The 15,013-nt window shown below is 43.6% G+C and overlaps 1 protein-coding gene across 7 annotated transcripts in view; it reads left to right on the top strand.

The window, feature by feature from the left end:
- LOC114786748 (protein phosphatase 1 regulatory subunit 29-like) overlaps positions 1–15,013 on the top strand; it is a 73,120-nt gene that overhangs the window by 51,014 nt on the left and 7,093 nt on the right. For all 7 annotated transcript variants that reach the window (XM_028974155.1, XM_028974154.1, XM_028974157.1 and 4 more), the window contains one exon: positions 14,540–14,585. The gene's annotated coding sequence lies outside the window, so the exon portion shown is untranslated. The remainder of the gene's footprint in view (positions 1–14,539; positions 14,586–15,013) is intronic.

Below are 15,013 nucleotides of genomic sequence, written 5' to 3' on the forward strand. Positions count from 1 at the left end.
AAACTTTCAAAATGATCCCAAAAACTATATATAGCATTTACTATTTTTAAACTGCTTTAGACACCAAAGCAGTTTATTATCCTTCCGTACCCACAGTAAAAATAGTAAGTTGGTTTGAAGTAAGTCTGAGATATGAGATGTGTGTACAGCGTTGAAAACATTGATAGTTAACCTCTTTTTATTGTTAACCTATTGTCATTGCTCAGATGCATAATAATAAATGATGAGTTTTTGACACACCCTTAACCTCTTTTTATACCACTTTCCTGTTTACATTTTACATGTTTGATCTGCTGAGCTCAATTATTTCAATTAAATAATTAAAAAAAGGTCATCATTGCTTTTAAAAACCTTCCAAAAGAAAGAAGGGATGGGAATTCATCAATCATTCAGGCTGAATTAAATTGAGTGACTCAAAAGACAAAAAAAAGTCTGATCTATTCATTCCTGGAGAGAAAATTCTTTCATGTGATAGGTTTCTGACATGAAGACAGGATTTAGCAGAATAATGAGGGGACAAAAAACTCAGATACAGTACATCAGAGCTGAAAGTAAGACCATTTATTTGTTCTCAGTACCTCTGGAAACTATTGAGCCAATTAAGCAAATGACCAACTGAACACACAATGCCATACTTTACTTTACTTTATTTTGTGGCGGGCTGCCACATTTTGCACCATCTGGAGTGGTTTTATGGTGACTGCAGAGGTTTCAGCCATGAGAGAGTTACAATAGTCGAGCTTAGACCATCTAGACTATGACCATTACCTGGGCGAGAAGCTGCATAGCCTGTTGCGAAAGAAAATACTTAATCTAGCGAATGTTGTAGAGAGTGAACCTGCAGGATCTGGAGATGGCAGCAACGTGATGGTTCAGACTCAGTTTGTTGTCAATCCAAACACCAAGGATTTTTGCAGACGCCGTGGGTTTTAACAGTTGTGAGCCAATTTGAATTGTGAGGTTTTGCTGAGGGGAGTTGTTGCCCGGAAAGATCAGAATCTCCGTTTTGTATAGGTTCAGTTGGAGGTGTCGCTCAGACATCCATGCCGATATGTCCGAGAGACAGGCCAAGATTTTTGTCGCAATAGTGTTATCTTCTGGTGGGAAAGACAGGGTGTCATCAACGTAGGAGTGATAAGAGAAGCCATGTGATTGGATGATGTGGCAAAGTGAGCGAGTGTATATTGAGAATAGAAGGGGACCAAGGACAGAGCCTTGTGGAACCCCTGTGGTTACCCTAGAGAAGACAGATGTCTCACCTCCCCATGATACCTTGAAAGACCTGTCTTGAAGATAAGAGGTGAACCAATTTAGTACGGTTCCTGTAATCCCTAAATCTGAGAGTGTAGTGAGAAAAATTTGTGATTAACTGTGTCAAAGAGGGACACAGTTGTCCAAGAGGGAGGTTTCAGTCGAATGTCCTTTCCTGAAACCAGATTGTCACACGGTGAGTTCTGTGACGCATTTGCAGACATGCTAGGGGCTGGGGAGGAGGATCGGGGGGCGTTTGGTCTGTGGGGGAGAGACTGGCGGGGAAATGGGATGTGGAGGAAGTAGTGGACGTGCTGCAGTGCGGCAGGAAGGGAAGTCGGGATCCGTGGGTGTTACTGGGGCAGAGGAGAATAGGAAGACGGCGGGTTTCAGGGTTGTCCAGGAACGTGGGCGGGACGGGAGGACGTCTAGGGAGGCAGGAAGGCAGGGGAACATGGATGTCGTCGTATATCGAAGGGTCAAGCAATTCTCGGAGTCGGGGGCAGGCGAAGGTCGTAATTCATGGGTCAATAGGACGTGGTTTAAAGGAGCGAGCGTCTCGATTGAGTAGTCTCATACAAAGAGCGTGCAGCGTCTGCTCGGGGTCACCCGACTTTTATACTTGAAGCTGTACGCTTCCGTTTCCTCTTCCGGGTTGTTGTCTTTCTGGTTGGTCTGGCGCTCTCTGGTGGGCTGGATGCGTGTTGGCCATGACAGAGCCCCCCTCCTAGGCCCGGCTCCTGAAGGGCCCGGCAGATCAAGATAGCGGTCATGGAACTCTAGGAGTACCGCCTCCGCTGTACGACGGCGAGGTTCATAACCCAGTGCCGCCTGCTCCTTCGGCTCCAAGCCGCCCACCTCCCCGATGACGAAACGGCGGTCGCTTATATAATCACCCGGCTGACGGGACGCACGCTGGAGTGGGTCACGCCGCTGGTGGAACAACGCGACCCGGTCTGCCTCTCTGTTCCCGCCTTCCTGGACCGCCTCCAGCTCGTGTTTCAGGGCGAAACTGGGAGACGCGCGGCGTCACTGCGGCTCATGTCGCTACATCAGGAATCATTTTAGCGCCGGCTGTCCCAACCGGCGAATCCCAACCGGCGAATCCCACCACAACCGGCGGAAAACTCCCCCGCTCACCTGAGGTTCGGAGCACCCTGGTGAGCACCAAATCCCCCCCTGCTCTGCCACCCGCTGCTTGCTCCCAATCGCCCTCTGCTGGAGGATGCCCAAACCCGGACGACATCAGGGACAAGCGCTGGTGGATTCCGGGGCGGCCATGAATCTGATGGATATTGACTTGGCCACCCGACTCCAGCTCCCGGTCACCCGGTGTGATCCACCTCGCGCAATCATGGTATTGGATGGAAGCCCGTTGGGTTCGGGTCGGGTTCTGTTCCAGACTCAACCCCTACTCACCTACCTCAAACCCAACCATATCGAAAACATGACCTTTTACCTGACCACGACTCCCCATGACCCCATCGTGCTGGGCTACCCCTGGCTGACCACCCACGAACCCCACATTGACTGGACCAAGAGCTGAATTAAACAGTGGGGACGCCAATGCTTCCACCACAAACCCCAACAGACCACACCAACAAACCCACCACCCTCCGATGGAACCCCCTGGCTCAGCAGGCATTCACCAAGCTGAAGCAACTTTTCACCACGGCTCCCATCCTAGTCCACCCGGACCCCCAGCTCCCTTTCACGGTAGAAGTGGATGCATCCAGTCTCGGTGTGGGAGCGGTCCTTTCCCAACATAACCCTCGAGACAACAAATTACACCCCTGCGCATTCTTCTCCCGTAGGCTAAACCCAGCTGAGCAAAACTATGATGTTGGGAACAGGGAACTCTTAGCCATCAAATTAGCGCTGGAGAAATGGCGCCACTGCCTGGAGGGAGTGATCCACCCATTCCTGGTGTTAACCGACCACAAGAACCTGGCCTACCTACAGAACAAAAACGTCTCAACCCATGCCAAGCCCGCTGGGCCATGTTCTTCACCCGCTTCAACTTCACAGTATCTTATCTCCCTGGCACCAAAAATGCGAAGGCAGATGCACTATCATGCCGATACGTCCCGGAGGCTGAGGACAATCAGCCCTCACCCATCCTCTCACAACCCTTCCTCCTGGCCCCTGTGCACTGGACCCTCATGCAGGAAGTCACTGCTGATCACGCACTCCACCCCCCACCTCTAACCAGGTGGGGGGGACGCTGCACGCTTCCGTTTCCTCTTCCGGGTTGTTGTCTTTCTGGTTGGTCTGGTGCTCTCTGGTGGGCTGGATGTGTGTTGGCCATGACACCGACTGAAAAGGGTTGAGAAGATCATGCTCGTGGGTGTGGTGCTGCTCCAGTACAATATCAAGTTGCTTTCCAGCTCTGTGCGTTGCTGGCGTGCTGAGAAGTGTGAAGTTGGATGTCGAGGTTGAAGTCTCCTAGTTGCACAAGTGTCAGTTCCTCATCCATAATGGTGGAGAGAGTTGTGTCCTCTACAAAGTTCCCCATCAGCAACAATGGACATTTTTAACGGATGTGTAATAGTTACTGCATGGAATTCAAAACTGGTAGTGAATCTCCATTCCTTGGAAATGAGCAAGCCTGTGCCTCCTCTCCTGCCAGTGGGGCAGGGGGTATGAGAGAAGTAGAAGTCTGTGGAAAGGGCTGCAGGTGTAGCAGAGTCATGGGGGTGGCTCCAGGTCTAGGTCAGTGCGAGTACTTGGAGGGTTCATTCTGTTGCAAATGCGGGAATGAAGTCAGCTTTGTTGACCACCGACTGACAGTTCCACAGCCCAAACGAGTACTAAGGGGGACAAGACGAGGCATGGGAGAGTGTGCGCAGTTTGTGTGTCTTCTCTCCCCACTTACTCATTTTATATCTGAAAGAATATGTCATTGTTTTTAAGCTCCTATGTTTTTATAATGATTTCAGTCAATTAACAGATAATGGTGCCACACCCTGGCACCATAAATAATAAAAGGGCATTGCTGTTGTCACGGCATTTACAGCATTTAGCAGAAAAGCTTTTCCAGAGCGACTTACATAGGTGCTTTAAAAAGTTGATCATTGAAATTATTAGGTTCACTATGACACAATTGATAAATACCATTATCATATCTCGGGACGGAACCGTTTTTAATAGTTTATTGGAAATACGTAATTAATTAATTAATCTAAGTAATCTATAAAGGAAGAGCCACATGGAGCCTTTGTAAGAATGAAAGAGCCTCGGGTTGCCCACCCCTGATCTAGTTGAAGTTTTTCGACCACCTAGAGGCCAAGACATCGAAGAGTCTAGAATGCTTTGCTAGTACCTTGGGAGATGGTGGTACCAATGGGGCAGTGAGAGATCGAGGCGCAGAGCGAGGAGTGGTGAGGGATCAGAGGTAGGAAATCCTTTCCTTGGGCAAGCATCAGTATTTACAGGAGCCAGTGGAGGGAATGTAGCAGTGGAGTGGTGTGGGAGAATTTGGGAAGGTTGGAAACAAGTCGTGCTTCAGGGTTCTGGATCAGGTGTCAATCTTAAAGTGAAAGTGAAGTGAAGTTGATTAGTTGTTACATGTGACACACCACAGGACAGCACCAGTGAAATGTGGTCTCAGCATTTAACGCATGCCCTTAGTGAGCAGTGGGCAGCCATAAAAGGTGCCCGGGGAGCAGTATGTGGGGAAGTTGCACCTCAGTTGTAGGCAACCCTACAATTAGGGTTCTGTCTCCTTACCCACTAGAACATCCACTGCCCTGACCAAGTAGTGCTTAGGGGCAAACCAGCCGGAAGTGAGTTACAGTAGTCTAGTTTGGAGATAATGAGATTGGACAAGAATCTGAGTGTAGCTATAATTTATTCATTTAAATTATTTTTAGCTGACTACAAATCATAGAATTTTAGTCAAATAAATGTACAATGTACATTAAATACAGGTTGTGTCTTGTTCTGCTCTGTTCTGCTTGTATAACTTAAGGAATATGTTCCTGTGAGGAGCTGAACCAACTCTTGCAGATTTTTTGTTTACTTCTGCTTGTAGTTTGGTTGAGAGTCAGTAAGAAACAACCAGCAATTTTATTTCAATGAAGTCTCTTCAGTAGGGATGTGCCAGGCAGTGATGGCCTGGCGGGTAATGAATCAGACTCGTAATCAGAAGGTTGCCAGTTTGAATCCCGAGCCTCCACGGTCTCACTGAGTTGCCACAGAGCAAAGCACTGTCCTTACACACTGCTGCCCAGATGCCTGTCATGACTGCACACTGCTCACTAAGGGTGATGGTTAAAAGCAGAGGACACATTTTGTTGTGTCACCATGTGCTGTGCTGTTTCACAATGACACTCACTTAACTTTCAGTTTCACTTGTTAAATGAATATGTTTCAAATGTTAAATGAATATTTAATCTGCTTTCTGTCTTAATGCAACTCTGTTAGTGGTTTTGTTTTATTATGTATTTTAGCTACAGAAACATTTATACAGCAATAGAATTCTGAATGAATGCAAGCATGAAATAGTTTTTTAAGCAAATAAAGCAATGCCCTCGTGATGCATAGTCCCTTCAGTTCAAGCCTGTGGAGGCAGTGTTATGATCCGGGGTTACTTCAGTTGGTCAGCTCTGGGTTTGAATAACAATACATGGCAGTATGTCATGGCCACTGTTCCACCACCACGCCTACAGAGGGTGCGCGGATGCCCACGAGGCCGGCCTGCTGGAGGTCAGTGTCCACAAATAAAACATTGCGGCCATGTTGTGTGCGGCCATTGTTGCTGCTTGCTGATTCTTGCTGGATTGCCTTTTTTTTGCCTGACCACCGCCTTTTGGACTTATCTGTGTCACGTTTGGATCTCGGTGGTGCCATACTCTCGCCTGAACCCCGACGCCTCTTCTACCCAGCCCTCCTTTTATTCTGCCCTTGTTGCTGCCGGACATCGCCTGTTGATCATTCTTTTGCTTGCCCCCCATACTCCTGCACTATCCACTATCCAAGACTGAACTTTCTACCACACTGCTTCCATCGCCGCCAAGTGGACCCCGGAGCCCTCGCTCCACACTCCCTGTCCCTAGCACCTACAAGCGTCCTCGCTCCTCCTGCTCCAGTCTTTTTAACGCACCGACCCATCCTGTAAAACAAAAAAATGAAGTCATCTGACATCCTGATATACTGAATGAATCTCAATTGATTTTTTCTTTTTTGAATGCATAGGCAGGATTCATCAGTTGTGAAAGAGTTATTCATGGAATAATGGTTTAGGGAGCAGGAGATGTTTTCACCCATGGATTGGCTACCAGAAATAATCACAAATTAATCACCAATAAAAAGGGGCCGCTGAGTAGATGAGGTTTTCCCTCTGTAGGATAACTTTTCTCATAATCCTTCAACTAATAACTGAGCATTTTAACAAAGTACAGCCATGCAAGGACTCTTTACCCGTGGACAATGTGTGAACAGCCATGCACAGTCATAGAACAGTAATTCTACGAAAACAATATAGTGAGAATAGAAAGCATGCGGTTGCTACGAGTGACAGTTTAAATGTCAACACTTTCTGCACGAAATGCCAAGAGAAACGCTGCAAAACTGAAAGTGAGAGTAACAGATAGTGAGACGGGGTGGCTATGAATGGGGGGGATGTTAGACCACTTTAGAAAAGAAGGTCATGGTATAAGAGAAGCTCAGATTAAAATGTCAAGCACTTGATAGCACAGCAAAAGAAGATAAAAAAATGAGTACAACTGCAACAAAATGTTTTTTTTACTGAAAATGCAGGATGAAAACGCATGATCGTGTTAATTGTAACAAAATGAAAGAAATGACTGTAATTTACATATATTGCTGATTGTGCCATCCTAGGAAAATATAGATAGAGCTAAGGGGGAGATTATTATTTAACCATGACCTTGTTTGAAGAACCTCATATTCTGCCCTTTGATATGCTCTATTATTGCTCGAAGGAAGTTGCTATGATTGAAACATAAATAAATATCTAGTTTAAATGTATGTTCACCAAAATGCATGATTCAATGCTCACAAGAAACTCACGAACCTGCAGTACATGCTGTGATTTCACAGAAATTCACTGCTTATGCTTTTCCATTGCATGGCACCTTGTGGTTACTATGGATTTTGGCTTCTGAAGGTCATTATTTTGTCCCCTTTAATTAACCTGCTTTTATTTTGAAATTGCATGCCATGGGTAGGATATGGCTGTTGAGATTAGAATAACTCTGAACATGGCTTAAGCACAAATGAGAATAATGGAACTAATAATCATTTCTAGAATATTATGACATTTCAAGCATTAGATCTCATATGCTTTTCATGTGCTTACCATTCAGAACATTAACATTTTTCTGCGAGTAACATTAAAATTGCAGCACACTAAAACTTGGGACCATTTTGTATGGTCTTGTACCAGTGTGGAATTGCATTCATGGATGCAGCATGCATGTTTTCCTATCATGAAGTGACAGTTCTTTTCAGTAGAAAATTCCATAACTTGTTGCAGAGGAGCAACGTCAGCAACTCTCACTGCCTCCATTAATCCGTTTCTAACCAATGCAGCAGTGCATTCACTTACCAGGGACTTAATTTGATTATTGGATTGAGCTGGTTTTATAGTTCCAGCTGAAGATCAGGTGTAGATTCATGATCAAATTTAGTTGTTTTAGATGTTTTTTTTTATGCAATCTTGTTCTTTAGTTTAATCAATAGACTAATTAATGTGTAACTCTTCAACTCTTCTTGAATTTAATTATGTGATGCGATGTCTCGTGTGCCTTGTGTTTAATAACACGAGAGTGGCTGTGGGCAGTAGAAGACTCAAATAGTGATCTGTCTTTAACTGGCTGTGATCTCTGATATTCTTAATCCATGTGTCAAATTTTAGGGTGAATATTAACAAACACAGTTTCAGCAAATATGGTCCAGAGTACTAGTGAATCTTGAAAATTAGAATATAGTGCAAAGGGTTGGGCCACATGTTGGCACAGGGGTTAGCTATGTGGTTTCATACCTCAAAGATTGTGAGTTTGAATATGACTGGATATGACCAGAGGATGTTTTGTTTTCTTTGTTGTGCCACACTGATGTTACGCAATGCATAATAAAAAAGGCAATATTCCCTTTCCCTCGCACTCTCTCTATATTGTGCAGAGTTCAGATGTTCCAGTCCCTATGAAACAGAACAGTTTGTTTTGATTCTTATGCTTTTAGGGATGGAGCTATATATTGTGTGTGTGATGGAAATATTGCTCCATCCCTAAAAGCAAAAGAATCTGAACAAACAGTTCTGTTTCATAGGGACTGGAACATCTGAACTCTGTGATGCTCCATGGTTGGCATGGAGACAGGCATGGAGACAGGCATGGACCACCACGAGCAAAACAAAGTACAAACAACCATCTGCAGATGTACCCCCAGCGCTGTAAAAATAGTTGTATAAGCAGTGTGCTGTTGTCACTTTGTGCAGCGTTACAGTGGATTACACTGTTCTCCCTCTCCCTGTGTGTCCTGTCTGGGAGTCTTCATGTGTTCAGAGAGAAAAAGAGTGAGGGGTAGGTAGATGGCATTACAGCAAATTGTTGCATGAGGTTTCTCAATGGCAGCGACCACTTTTATCTGCCGCCAGACCCCCCTGCCTGTGACTCAACTCCAGCTCATCAGTATGCTGCCTGAGTAGGAAGAAAGCCTGGAGAGGTTGAGAGAAGGAAGGGAAAGATCAACAGCAGCTCTACATGCCACATTTATGCAAAAAATATGCAGTGGTTTAAGTTCTGACCATGGTTGAAGTAATCATAAGGTCTTCTTTATTTTGAAGTAAGATTGGGTTTCAGCTAATCAACGTACATTAAGGATCTTTATATTGATTATGGACAGAGGGTCATTAAAGACAGCAGCACCCATGCATAGATTGACATGATTGGTGAAATAATTTGGCATGGCTGGATGCTTGTTTTAATAAGGGGTGAAATGATGATGACTAGGCTTTTAACTGAACCCAATATTTTTTAATCATGCTAAGTTCTGACATACTATATGTTTCTCCATTCACAAGTGTCTTATAACTAATCACATTTTATCCAGACTGAGCTGTCAGAGTCAATCTGTGTCCTTGAGCATGACAATTGGGCCTGTCTCCTTTTTGTAGTATTCCGTGTGTGTGTGTGTGTGTGATGGGGATGGGGGCTCTTAGTCAGCGTCTCCTTCTAGATTATAATTGGCCTAGAGTTGGAGTTCATAGAGCATTTTCCCCTTTAATTAGTTTGATGGCAAACTACATTTTTCACTCTATTTGTTAATTAGTTTATGCAACACTACATGGGAAAAAATTATTTTTCATTTTTCCATAATTATTTGTTTATTACCACAATGATCTCAACTCTGCAATCCTATTTGAATGCAACTCATTAATATTATTTAATTGTTTTCCTACGTCAAGTGGTTGGATGAACATATACAGCTGATGACCAGGCTTTTGGGTGGATGCAGACAGCAGTTTAATTCTGGGGATGTCCCCACCATACTTCATTCTCCCACTTTGACATCATGCTGTAATGTCCCACACCACTCCAGCTGCATCATGTCAGGTCACATCACAGACCAAAGCCCAAACACACTGCGCCTGTTCACGACAGTCCGGCACTCCCACTAGGTCACATCACAGACCACACCCCAAAAGTACCTTGCCTGCTCACAACAGTCCGGCACTCCCACCAGGACACATCACAGACCACACCCCAAACACACTGTGCCTGTTCACGACAGTGATGTTACTGACCTGTTATCAGTTAACTTACTCAGTTACTGCATCTGATTTCTTTTTAGTACTTTTTTGACATTTGTCAAGACTGTGAGAGAAGGAAGCTCAGGGGTGGGATATCAAGATAACAAAAAGGGATTTATTAAACATGAGCGATACCAAAACCCCCAAAAATATACAATCAGCCAATATGCAATATGACACACACTGAAATAAGGAAAAGGGTTTGTGGTCAGAGTCTTTGCAATAAAGATGGTTGTCCCAGCTGCATGAATAACAGACACATATGCCGACATGCACCAGAAAAGGAGCAGTGAACAGTTAGACTCCGTGAACCCAGCACATTCTGAATCACAGCCAAAACCATGAAGAGGGATCAGTCTTTTTATTAATGTGGTGTAAATACCATTTAAAACCGTGTAGCCTATTTTAATTATGCCAATAAATTGTGCATAGCCAAAGTATTTGGAATGATGTTGTGCATTTGTGAGTGCTTTTATTTAGCTCTGACTGGATACTTCACTTTTTTATTCTATCTCTGGCTGTATCTGACACTTCTCTGTCTTCCTTAACCACCTCCTGTGTGGCTAACGTTTCCCTGGGCCCTCGTTATTTTCCACTTGTTTCATCACTTCTTCTGAGGCTCTGCATTTCCCCTCTCCCCCTACTTTGCTGTTCGGTGTGTCAAGACATCTCTAAAGCATAGTTGTAATTAAGATTATCATTGATTTGCATTTCAAGTGTAAACCTGCTAGCAAGAGTGTGCTATTCAGTCAGCATACAAACCGGGCCCATTAGTACGCACAGTTCAGCCTGCACTACATGCACTGCCTCAGACAGAGACTGTAGAAACTAGAGAGAAATCAGAGAGTTCATTCTTTCACAAATATGACATTGGTGAATGATTTTTCATGTTTTTCATGCTTTCAACTGGAAATTGCTGATCTGAAAATTGCAGAGTTTTAAGAATTGTCTGGGTTTTTGAGCTGCATAAACATTTGTCACATCACAGGCTGGATTGGTTAACCCTATACAGTCCCTGACAAAAGTCTTGTCGCTTATCTATTTGGTAGAAACACCTGCTATTAACCTGACTTTTAATTAATCAATTGGTGTTAGAAATATCTCATAAAAACCCTACCAAATGATGTTTAATGCATTGAAGTGAATTAGTTTCACTGAAAAAAGATTTATCATTTAATCAAGACAGAAAGGTCCAATTTTGGCAAGACAAACATTTTGTCATCTATACAGAAATTGAACAAATTTACTGCAAGTACAAAAATGTACAGTCAGGTTCATAAATATTGGGACATCGACACAATGTTAACATTTTTGGCTCTATACACCACCACAATGGATATCAAATGAAACGAACAAGATGTGCTTTAACTGCAGACTGTCAGCTTTTATTCGAGGGTTACATCCAAATCAGGTGAACGGTGTAGGAATTACAACAGTTTGCATATGTGCCTCCCACTTGTTAAGGGACCAAAAGTAATGGGACAGAATAAGAACCATAAATCAAACTTATACATTTCAATACTTGGTTGCAAATCCTTTGCAGTCAATTACAGCCTGAAGTCTGGAACACATACAGACATTGGGTTTCATCCCTGGTAATGCTCTGCCAGGCCTCTACTGCAACAGTCTTCAGTTCCTGCTTGTTCCTGGGGCATTTTCCCTTCAGTTTTGTCTTCAGCAAGTGAAATGCATGCTCAATCGGATTCAGGTCAGGTGATTGACTTGGCCATTGCAAAACAGTCCACTTCTTTCCCTTCAAAAACTCTTTGGTTGCTTTTGCAGTATGCTTTGGGTCATTGTCCATCTGCACTGTGAAGCGCCTTCCAATGAGTTCTGAGGCATTTGGCTGAATGTGAGCAGATAATATTGCCCGAAACACTTCAGAATTCATCGTGCTGCTTTTGTCAGCAGTCACATCATCAATAAATACAAGAGAACCAGTTCCACTGGCAGCCATACATGCCCACGCCATGACATTTCCAGCACCGTGCTTCACTGATGAGGTGGTATGCTTTGGATCATGAGCAGTTCCTTTCCGTCTCCATACTCTTCTCTTCCCATCACTCTGGTACAAGTTGATCTTGGTCTCATCTGTCCATAGGATGTTCCAGAACTGTGAAGGCTTTTTTAGATGTTGTTTGGCTAACTCTAATCTGGCCTTCCTGTTTTTGGGGCTCACCAATGGTTTACATCTTGTGTATTCACACTGGTGGGAGTCTTCTCTTGATTGTTGACTTTGACACAGATACACCTACCTCCTGGAGAGTGTTCTTGATCTGGCCAACTGTTGTGAAGTGTGTTTTCTTCACCAGGGAAAGGATTCTTCGGTCATCCACCACAGTTGTTTTCCGTGGTCTTCCGGGTCTTTTAGTATTGCTGAGCTCACCGGTACGTTCCTTCTTTTTGAGATTGTTCCAAACTGTTGTTTTGGCCACGCCAAAAAAAAAGAAACAACAGTTTCTTTTGTTTTTTCAGACTAATGATGGCTTGCTTCACTGATAGTGACAGCTCTTTGGATATCATCTTGACAGTTGACAGCAACAGATTCCAAATACAAATAGCACACTTGAAATGAACTCTGGACCTTTTATCTGCTCATTGTAATTGGGATAATGAGGGAATAACACACACCTGACCATGGAACAGCTGAGAAGCCAATTGTCCCATTACTTTTGGTCCCTTAACAAGTGGGAGGCACATATGCAAACTGTTGTAATTCCTACACCGTTCACCTGATTTGGATGTAAATACCCTCAAATAAAAGCTGATAGTCTGCAGTTAAAGCACATCTTGTTTGTTTCATTTGATATCCATTGTGGTGATGTATAGAGCCAAAAATGTTAACATTGTGTCGATGTCCCAATATTTATGGACCTGACTGTATGACTTCCATAAGCTTGAAGGACTGCATCCATGCGGTTTGGCAAGGATTCAAACAATTTATTGATGAAGTCATCAGGAATAGCAAAGAAAGCTGTCTTGCATGCCTTCCAGAGTTTATCAATATTCTTTGGTTTCGTCTCAATGATGTTCATGTCTGGTGACTGGGCTGGCCAATCCTGGAGCATCTTGATCTTCTTCACTTTGAGGAACATTGATATGGAGATAGAAGTATGTGATGGAGCACCATCCTGCTGCAGAATTTGGCCTCTTTTATGGTTGGGAATATAAAAGGTAGCTAAGATTTCTTGGTATTTCAGACTATTGATGTTGCCTTCCACCCTGCAGATCTCTCGCACACCTCCATACTGGATGTAACCCCAGACCATGGTTTTCCACTGTTTTCTGGGTCCTGCAATATTTGCAGCAACTGTGGTGTAATTTGACAGAAGATTCATCTGAAAAATCCATCTTCTGCCACTTTTGCAGCATCCATCCTTTTAGCAGGCTGTGGGCCTTGGCAAATGCCACACGGTTTTTCAATTGTCTTTTGTTTAGTGCTGCTTCTGGGCACTGATTCGACCATGGAGGCCATTTCGAGACAGAATCCGACAAACTGTTCTGGTTGACACAGGGATGTTAGTTGACCAGGTCTTGTGGAGCTCTGCTGCAGTGGAAAATGGGCTGGCCTTGTATTTTCAAGCCAACAAACAGTTCTCTCGAGCAGTTGTCTTGCGGGGTCTGCCTGACCTGGGGTTGTCAAAAAACGTCTCCAGTCTCTTCAGATTTTTTTTCCTCTGTACTTGACGCTGAGACACGTTGAAGGTGTCTGCCACATCAGCAGTGGATCTGATCTTCAGCCTCTTGATAATCAACACTTTAGTCTCAGGGTCAACCTTAGGTTGTTTGCAGAGGACTAGTTGCAGTTGATGTGAAGGTCTAGTGTACTGGGGTTCTTTTTATACACACCTGAGACCTAATTGATCCATTATTAGTCACAGGTGAAGCTCATATGACAAGGCGACAACACTTATGTCTTTGCAAAAATTGACTTAATGTGTTTTACCAAGCTTTGAATACTTTTTGACAGTTCGGTTTTCATCTTGCACTGAAACATTATTACCAAAGCTGTGTGGGAATAAAATGAGCCATTTCTTGTAAAAAAAAAATCTTGATTAGAAATATATTTCAGCGGCACTTGAGGTCAATTTGCACACAAGTGACAAGACTTTTGTCAGGGACTGTATTAGACAGTAAACAGTATTCTGAAATAAGTGTATATGTTTTTGTATAAAACAGTACACAACATTCACAAAAGTGTAATTTTGTCATATCCACTTGGATAAGTGACAATAGCCACACCTTGTCCACCATGTAATAACAACTATTGTATTGTGCTTCTTTTTTAAACAAGCTTTTGCAATTTTTTAAAAGACATATTATATCATCACCAGCAAGAGTGGTGGTCGGTAATCCAAAGACAGCAAATGGGAGTAATCCAGAAAGTCCAGGGACAAACAGGGTCACAGAAAGAAAGACAGAATAACGGCAGTAATAAAACACCATATGGCTAATGAAAAAACTGTGTCGGCATGGAACATTACTGTTTTCATTTCTTTCTTTTTTTTGCAGTTCTCATGGTCACTTGCTGGGCATGGGGGAACGAGACACCGGAATGGTGGGTGCCGTGACAAACATTTTTCTATAGAAGAAACTTTTCAGTTTTAATAGAAATTATTTTCTAGCCTAAAACAAGCTTTTCTGCAGGTATTTGCATATAATAACAGCAAATGTAACTAACCCTGACAAAGCAAAAAAAAGATCCAATTCACATTAACCACCAGGAGGGCTACTGTGAAACTCCACATCTATGTGGCTCCTGTGGAGACATGAATGCTTTGGCCAGCTTCTCTGTGTCATCTTGTGGTAGGGTGGTAGTAGCCTAGTGGGTAACACACTCACCTATGAACCAGAAGACCCAGGGTTAACCCAACTTACATTGACTCCCTGAGCAAGACACTTAACCCTAAGTTGCTCCAAGGGGACTGTCTCTGTAACTATTGATTGTAATTCGCTCTGGATAAGGGCGTCTGATAAATTCTGTAA

This window comes from Denticeps clupeoides, chromosome 3 (genome assembly GCF_900700375.1).
Source record: "Denticeps clupeoides chromosome 3, fDenClu1.1, whole genome shotgun sequence".
NCBI lineage: Eukaryota > Metazoa > Chordata > Actinopteri > Clupeiformes > Denticipitidae > Denticeps > Denticeps clupeoides.